The sequence below is a fragment of the Pelodiscus sinensis genome, chromosome 8, assembly GCF_049634645.1.
Source record: "Pelodiscus sinensis isolate JC-2024 chromosome 8, ASM4963464v1, whole genome shotgun sequence".
Classification (NCBI taxonomy): Eukaryota; Metazoa; Chordata; order Testudines; family Trionychidae; genus Pelodiscus; species Pelodiscus sinensis.
In genome coordinates this window covers 39,944,271-39,952,502 of record NC_134718.1, presented here as the reverse complement: position 1 = coordinate 39,952,502, position 8,232 = coordinate 39,944,271, and positions in this window count along the sequence as shown.

Below are 8,232 nucleotides of genomic sequence, written 5' to 3'. Positions count from 1 at the left end.
GGGATCCTATAGGAATCAGTTTGTGGTCCATTTCTGTTCAGCATCTTCATTAGTTATTTAGATAATGGCATTTGTAAAGTTTGTAGGCCATATGAAGCTGGGAAAAGTTGCAAATGCTTTGGAGGGTAGGATAAAAATTCAAAATGATATGTACAAACTGGAGAAATGATCTGAAGAAAATAGGAAAAAATCCAATGAGGACAAATGCAAAAGTACTCCACTTGGGAAGGAACAATCAGCTGCACACATGTTAAATGGGAGTTCTATAGAAAGGGATCTGGGGGCGTCATAGTGGACCAGATGATAAATCAAAAAACAGAACTATGTAGTACTTTAAAGACTAACAAGATGGTTTATTAGGTGATGAGCTTTCGTGGGCCAGACCCACTTCCTCAGATCAAATAGTGGAAGAAAATTGTCACAACCATATATACCAAAGGATACAATTTAAAAAAATGAACACACATGAAAAGGACAAATCAAATTTCAGAACAGAAGGGGGAAGGGGGGGGGGAAGGGAGAGGTAAATGTCTGTGAGCTAATGCTGTTAGAGGTGATAATTGGGGAAGCTATCTTTGTAATGGGTAAGATAATTAAAGTCTTTGTTCAAACTTAGGCGTAAAGTGTCAAATTTAAGCATGAATGACATTTTAGAGGATTCTCTTTCAAGTGTAGTCTTAAAAGGTCTTTGAAGCAGAATGCAGGTAATCAAGTCGTTGAGACAATGTCCTTTCTGGTTGAAATGGCAAGAAACTGTTTTTTCTTTGTGATCCTGTCTAATATGTTTTGTGGGCATTGATCCTTTGGCAAAGCGTCTGAGACGTTTGTCCAATGTACATAGCAGACGGACACTTTCGGCACATGATAGCATAAATTCTATTTCTTAACACAACACACAATCAACTTGTGGAAACTGTGGCCACAGGGATCCTGTGAAAGCTAACAGGATAACTGGGTCTGAAAAAGTATTAGATAAGCTCATGAAGGATACATCCATCTACGGCTATTAGCAAAAACGGTGAGGGGAGCAATCCCATGATATGGGTTTCTCTGAACCTCCAGCTGCTAAAAGCTGGGAATGAACAACAAGGGGTGGATCGCTTGGTAATTGTTCTGTTCTGTTTATTCCCTCTGAAGCATCTGGCACTGATCACTGTCAAAAATGTTGCACACCAGATCCTAGGCTAGTAGGTTTTGTGTGCTCCAGCTCCATCAGGAGGATGGCAGGGGAGGGGGGGGGCGGGTGGATTGCCAGCACAGGCTCCCCAACACTGGGGAGAGAGCCCTGAGCCACAGGGGCCAGATCCAGGCAAGTCAGGAGCACTGATCCCTATAAAAAATAATGGTCTACTCTAGATGGACTGTTGGTCTGACCAAGCAGGGCCAGTCTTGTATTTAAATGGCAAATATCAGAAATCCCGAAGTGAGACATACTACACAAGGGCTGCTAATGAATTAAAGCTAAAAAGCTCTAGACTTAACAAGACATCAAGTGTCAGTGGAAGCCAGTAGTCCTCTAGGTTCTAATGTATCCACTTCCATGGAAGACTTGAGATTTTACAGTCTGAATATCTCAAACTTGGAATGTTTAAAGTAGTAGAGGAGTCCCAGTGGATATTATTAATGTAAAATTATTAGGATCCTGCTGCAGAAGAAGAGCAGGGGAGATAGCACCGTGCTGCCTATAGCTTCAATTTTAGAGCTCTGGAGTTTCACTGATTTTGTAAAGCCTCTGAAGCATACAGTAATAAACACAAATTAATTAAAGCACCACCAAGCCTTATTGCCTATATATACATGTTTTAAAAGTTTTTTTTAATTTTTAAGTTGTAAGCAGCTGGCTAAAGATTTTTTTCATGAAGACACTTCCATAAAAAATTGAGGTTTCAATTACTTTTCCACAGAATTTTCATTTTAATAACATTTTTCATTTGTTGATAAATTTATTTTTGTAGATTTTACTGAAAAATGTGTTTCAAATTGTGTGTGTGGGGGGGAAATTTAGTCAAAAACTTCTTCATCCCATCTTAAAATAAAAAGACAGGATTCCCCATGCCCTCGTCATATCCTATCACAATGGAAATCTCAAAATGTGTTTAGAATTATTTAATTAAAAACAAACAAATGAAAAATGCAGTCTAGACAACTGCTGATGCATGCAATCATCTCTCAATGGTTGTACTGGGAACAGCAAAGCCAACAGTAACAAATTTCCAGAAAGAACAAGTATTCATGTACTGTCCCAAATATAGGCATCTAAACTGGTGAATCTTTAGCCATAAATATCAAAAGGGTTTAAATATTCAAGTCAGAAGCTGGGAATATGGAAAATTGTACATCTGGGTAACTTGATTGTATGCAGATTTGCACTGCTGACTTGAAAGTAAATGGTCATTTTGGCCCTCACTGAGCGACAAATTAAATGAAAATATTTCACACACACACACACACACACACGCTGCTGTCCCTTTAATCGAGCGATACCATGAAAAAGTAATAATTCACTTTGAAACTATATATTAAAGAGGGAGAATGGATTAAATGGTCTTGATCAATCAGCAATTTAACAAAAATGACATATGGTATGAGATTTCTATCATTTTCTGTACATTTGAATCAACAAAGAACTCAAGCATAGAACAATCAAGTCATCCAGCATCTTTTCAATACTGCATTTACCTTGCAAATGTTTTTGAAGAAGAGCCATAGGCCCATTTGATGATTTAATGATAAGCAATCAAACTGCCATTCACAGCAGCATGATGGCATATGAAATTCAATGTAGTCAAGTGCAAGGTTATACACAATGGAATGAACAATTTGAACTAAGCATATGCAGTGATGGAGTTAAAAAAATTAACTGAAACCACTAAAAAAAACCTAGGGGTCATTGCAGACATCTGAATGAAAATACCTGCTGATGTGCAAAAGATGTTAGGCTGTATTAAGAGATGGACAGAAAATTATACTAAAAAGACTATACCATTATATATATCTGTTGACTCCCTTCTCTTGGTGCATGAGGTCAGATGGATGGAGTAATCTGTGTAGGGACATTTACACAGGCTAATAATCTAGCCTTCTAAATTCATTTATGGTTATTCCATCTTGCAAAGTATAAAACAGAAAAAGACTAGAGAATGAAAGTGAAGCTGTTTAGCAGTTAGGACAGATTTTATGAAAAGGAATTGGAATGGTTAGGATTATTTGATTTACAATGGAGACAGAAATAAGAGGTGACATGAGAGGTTTATATAAGTTATAAAATGAAAGTTAGAGAAAAGGTCATTTTGTTCCTATTTTCACTGCCATAATAAAATAGAGCTATCCAATAACGTTTAAATGCAAATATGTGAAGCTAATTAAAAAGGAAAGAAACCATCTCCAATGCAGGCAGGATCTATAAGAGGAATGTATAGGTGAATGCTGCTATCCCCGTTGAACCTTTATTTAGTTTGAGAGTCCCAGCCCTCTACAGTGTGGTGCACCCCATAAAACAGGGGTGGGAAACCTGTTTTGGGTCAGGAAAATCAGTCATACAAACAACCAAACTCTCACTGACATGGCTCCCGACTGAGAAGCAGAAAACACTCCCCACATTCCCTTCACACACCTGGGCCTAGGGGGATCCAGGATAGTAGATTGTGTGTGCTGCAGCTCCATGTGCTGCAGCTCCATGTGCAGGGGATGGGGGGGGGGGGGGGGTCTGGAGTGCCAGCATGGGCTTCCCAATGCTGGGGGGAGAGCCCTGAGTCTTGGGGGCCAGATCCAGGCAAGCCAGGGGCTGCATCCAGCCCTTGGGCCTTAGGTTCCCCACCCCTGCCATAAAACATTGAAGCGTGGAGTAGGTAAGATTATAAACAGATATATAAGCAAAATCACTGAACCTTAAGCCTGGCCTTGGTGTAAGGTAAAAGTAGAAGGCTTGGACCACCGTAGCACTGCACTAGTTATCTTACTTCACAGAGTCATGCCTCTTGTCTAAATTTTTCCTTCTTGGTTTCATAATCAATGTACCCCACACCCTGTTTAAGCTCCAGTAAAGTAACAGCAGCAGTGTTCCTCTTGGACAGCAGAGATTCATATTTAGGCTTAGTCTTTTCTCCTCCCACAATCTGAAGAACCTCGAGCAATGTTCCCTCTAATCTTTTCCATGCATGTGATTTTTTGCATCCATGTGCAGGATACTTTTTATGTGCACCAAAGCATATGTGAATGTGCACCATCAGTAGAAACAAAGAAAGCCTAGCTGTGGGCACTCTACTAATCAGCTGGGTGGTATCTGAGCGGCTGCACACATGCCCAGCTTACAGAGAACACTGATCTCTAGCATCTAACAAAATATTCTTGCTCTCACCTACTGCACAGTTTCAGTCTCTCCCATCCTTGAGTTCTGCAAACCCTATGGTAAGCTTGGCTCAAATTGGCTAATATCTAATGCAGGGTTCTCTGCAGCCCTCTTCCAAAGGTTCATAGCTCAGCCCCTGACTGGGCTCTATAATTCACTAGCGGTCTACCTGGCTACCACAGGGCTACTACTATTTGGACTCCCTGCAGATCCATCTGGCCCCCATAGAGAGCCTTTCTTTTGTGAATGGGTAGAGACTCCCAACACAGTTCCATGAAGACAAGAAAAGGAAGTTCTTTGTTTCTGGTAGATGGAAACTAAAACATTGGGACAGCTGTAGGTATGTAAATTAAGCCTTCTTTGGCCACTCTGGAGAATCAAAGTACAGATTCTCTTTCCTCTTCCTTCTGAGTCTGCCATTCAGGGCAAATTGCATTTTCAGTGTGCTTTGTTTTTCAATTAAAGATAGTAACAGTAATTTAGAAAGTCACATTTTATGTTCAAGATCACTGATTTTAAATATCTTCTCTCTAATGCTTACTGAAAGGTGTAACTCCTCTTAGACATCACGTCTGATGGTTATTATGCTAATAAAACTGATAAGGCAATATAGTAATAAGGCAGAAAGAATTAGAACAGTATTATGTATATGAAAGTAGACATTTGAAAGACAGTAAGATTACACTATGCATCTTCAAAAAGAAGGAGAGTTATCTGGCAGGGGTGTCTGAATGCTGCACCCCGCAGAACTTAGTTACTATTCTAATGGGCTAGCAATGAAATGAATGACAAGATGTTCCTTTCTCTGCTAGAATTTGAGGGGATAGCTTCTGAGGCTGAGAATAAGACACCAAGGCAACTTGACAACTTATTCTGTATCTTGTGATGTTTTCCTGGAATTCTTCCACTGAGAAAGAGGTAGTCCTGGGAAGAATTTGATTTGCGATGTCTGCCAAGAATTCTACTTCTTAAGCCCATAAGTTTAGACCTGATCTACACTAACATTGATCTGTTATACAACTTCAGCTACATGAATAATGTCGCTAAAGTAGATGTATTTAGAACTACTTACTGCGGTGTCTTCAGTGCCATGAATTGATGGCAGATGATCTTATGTCAACTCTTCCTACACTTCTCATTCTGGTGGAGTGCTGGAGTCAATGGGAGAGTACTCGGTGGTCGATTTATCACATCTATACTAGACTCACTAAATCAATCCCCCACTGGATTCATCGCTGCCTGCCTGACAGGTAGTGCAGACATGCCCTTAGATGGTCTACTGGCCAGCCACATGAAGGCCTTTTGTCTTTGCACTGCTATTGGCATGCACAGTTACTGGCAAGGAATGAACTGATGGGGGAAGGCAGGGAGGCTGCCAAACTGAGGAGTGATAAATAGGGAAACCAACAATTTACCAAATGATCCTCAGATTCAGGAGGATTCAGTATCTCCTTTGGGGACCTCACCCAGATCCTAACCCTCCTCCCATAGATCCTCCATGTTGTCGATCAGCCAGAAGGATTTTCTAGGATCTAGGGAAAAGGAGATGGAGAATGCTACTTCTGTGATACTTCCTATTACACACATCCCCAGGTCAGCATCTGTTGAATCCCAGACCCCTCCTCCTACAGATGGCAGTGTAACAATAAGACCCCAAGTTTGCAAGTCAAACTAGTGCTTCTTGCAGCAGTGAACTTACCAGTAATGAACCAATTTGCTCTTGTTGAACCACCACTAATATCAGTTTTTGATTGAGTATTACAAAGGTCAGACTGTTTTGAAAACAAAACAACTTATCTCTCTATTGTTTTCTTATTTATCACGTATACTTGTTTCTCGTTGACCAGGAACAACAGACCATGTGGAATTTTTGAAAGAGCTATAGGAATTTTCCCTACATCTCCAATGTTTCCCAGGGGACTTTCAAGTTTGGGTTTCAATTTTACTTGGCCATTTTCTTTGAAACGCCTCCATAAACATGATTGTAAGATGAGTATAACAAGTAACCATGGAAACAATTAGGATACATAATAGCTGCTAGCCAGTTTGCAATACCCTCTCCCTCCCCAAATACTAGCTTAGTGCTGATGGGTGGTGGAGGAGGAGATTGGTCTGGGATGGGCACAACATAGCCAAGAGATTCCTCTAGTTAGATTTAGAATTCAGAGAAAAGGTTATCATCCAAGTCTGAGAATGCCTCTAATTCTGGCTAATAATGCAGGGGGGAAAAACCCCAGAATGAGTAAAGTGTTGGCTGTGAATTAGTGAATGGTACGGCATGTGGAGCCGGGCATATGCTACACTCATTTGTATCATACTGAGTGCTATCTTGGCACAAAAAATAAAACTTTTAAAAGTGCCTAAGTGACTGAAGATCCTCACTAGTCTCATTTAAAATCCATGGAATTTGAGAGTCTAAATCACTTAGGTACTAAAATTTTTAAGACAAGCTCAACACTCAAAGCCCACTCACACTGACTTCCCAGCTACAGTTAATAAGGTTGAGAATGCTATAAATCCTTTAGTATAGCAAGTATATAGGAAAGAAGCATTTGCACAGCTCTGTACATTTACATTATACAACTGTTGCCATTCCATTCCAGAGATGTTCTTAAACCATCTCTTCAAATATATCGAACAACAATAAGAAAGGGAGTAATCAGTGGAGAAATGTGGCTTTCATTAAAAGTAACATTTAATTTTCTGAACAAAATTATATTAACATCACCCAAGATTAACTGAAACTGATAGCAATGGAATACAGCTGCGTTAACAAGTTCACAGAGTTACTAATGCCTGTATATCACCATGGCCAGATAGTGAGTCTCAGTCATCTTGAAATCCTAGCACAAAACATAACCAAGATAGCAAAACCTAAGGATACACAAATGTCGTTTGGCTAAACTCTAGGGGAAAAAAAGTCATGAAGGAAGCTGTGAGGACTAGAAGATAGAGCAAATAATGCACAAGGATGGCCAGGCTCTAGGCACAAAAGTCAGCCACTGACTCCCTTGGAAGGATCATATTTGCGGTCAGTAAAATTATGGACAATAATACTTGTTTAGTTCACAAGGTGTTGTGAGGCTTAATTTGTTGGTGTTTGAGAAGTACTCAGATGCTACAGTGAAGAACATCATATAAATGCCTATCTAGTGTCATCTTAAGTGGAAAGCTTTGGTCAGAAGCAAGTTATTGCTGAATGCCAGATGCTGCATTTCTCTTCTGGATTGATAAAGTTGATTGCCAATGACTCAAGAGACAAATCCTTAAAGTTGCACCTCCCAAAACTGGAATTCTCTGGTCTGGCAACATCCGTGGTCTGACAGGACCACAGCTGTTCCTTGATCAGAGAACTCTGGTAGCCTAGTGGCAGAAAGGTAATCTAGAAGGGGCCAGGATGAAGCAGCAGGACGGGCCAGGAGCTGGTGGCAGACACCAGACAGCCTGCGACGTTGGGACCGGGTCGGGGCAGTACCCGGCAGCATAGGATCGGGCCTGCAACAGCCTGTGGCAATGTAGGGTTGCGGCCAGAGCCCCAGGCAGCCCGTGGAAGCGGGACCACGGCCGGGGCTGGTGACAGCCCCCAGCACAATGGGGCTGAAGCCCCAGACAGCCTGTGGAAGTGAGACCAGAGCCTGTGGGATGCCATGGAGCAGAAGCCCAGGCTCTCAGCAGCCTATGGCAGAGGACCTGGGTCCAGGGCTGGAGAAAGCCCCACCAGCTCATGGTAAAGCCCCAGACAGCCTGCGGAAGTGGGGCCAGAGACTTCAGGCTGGCACTGGAGCCTGAGCCCTTGGCAGCCCAACCAGGGCCAGAACCAGCCCCTGACAGCCTGTGGTAGCATGGGTCTGGAGCCTATGGCAGTGCGGGCCGCTTGGGCTTGC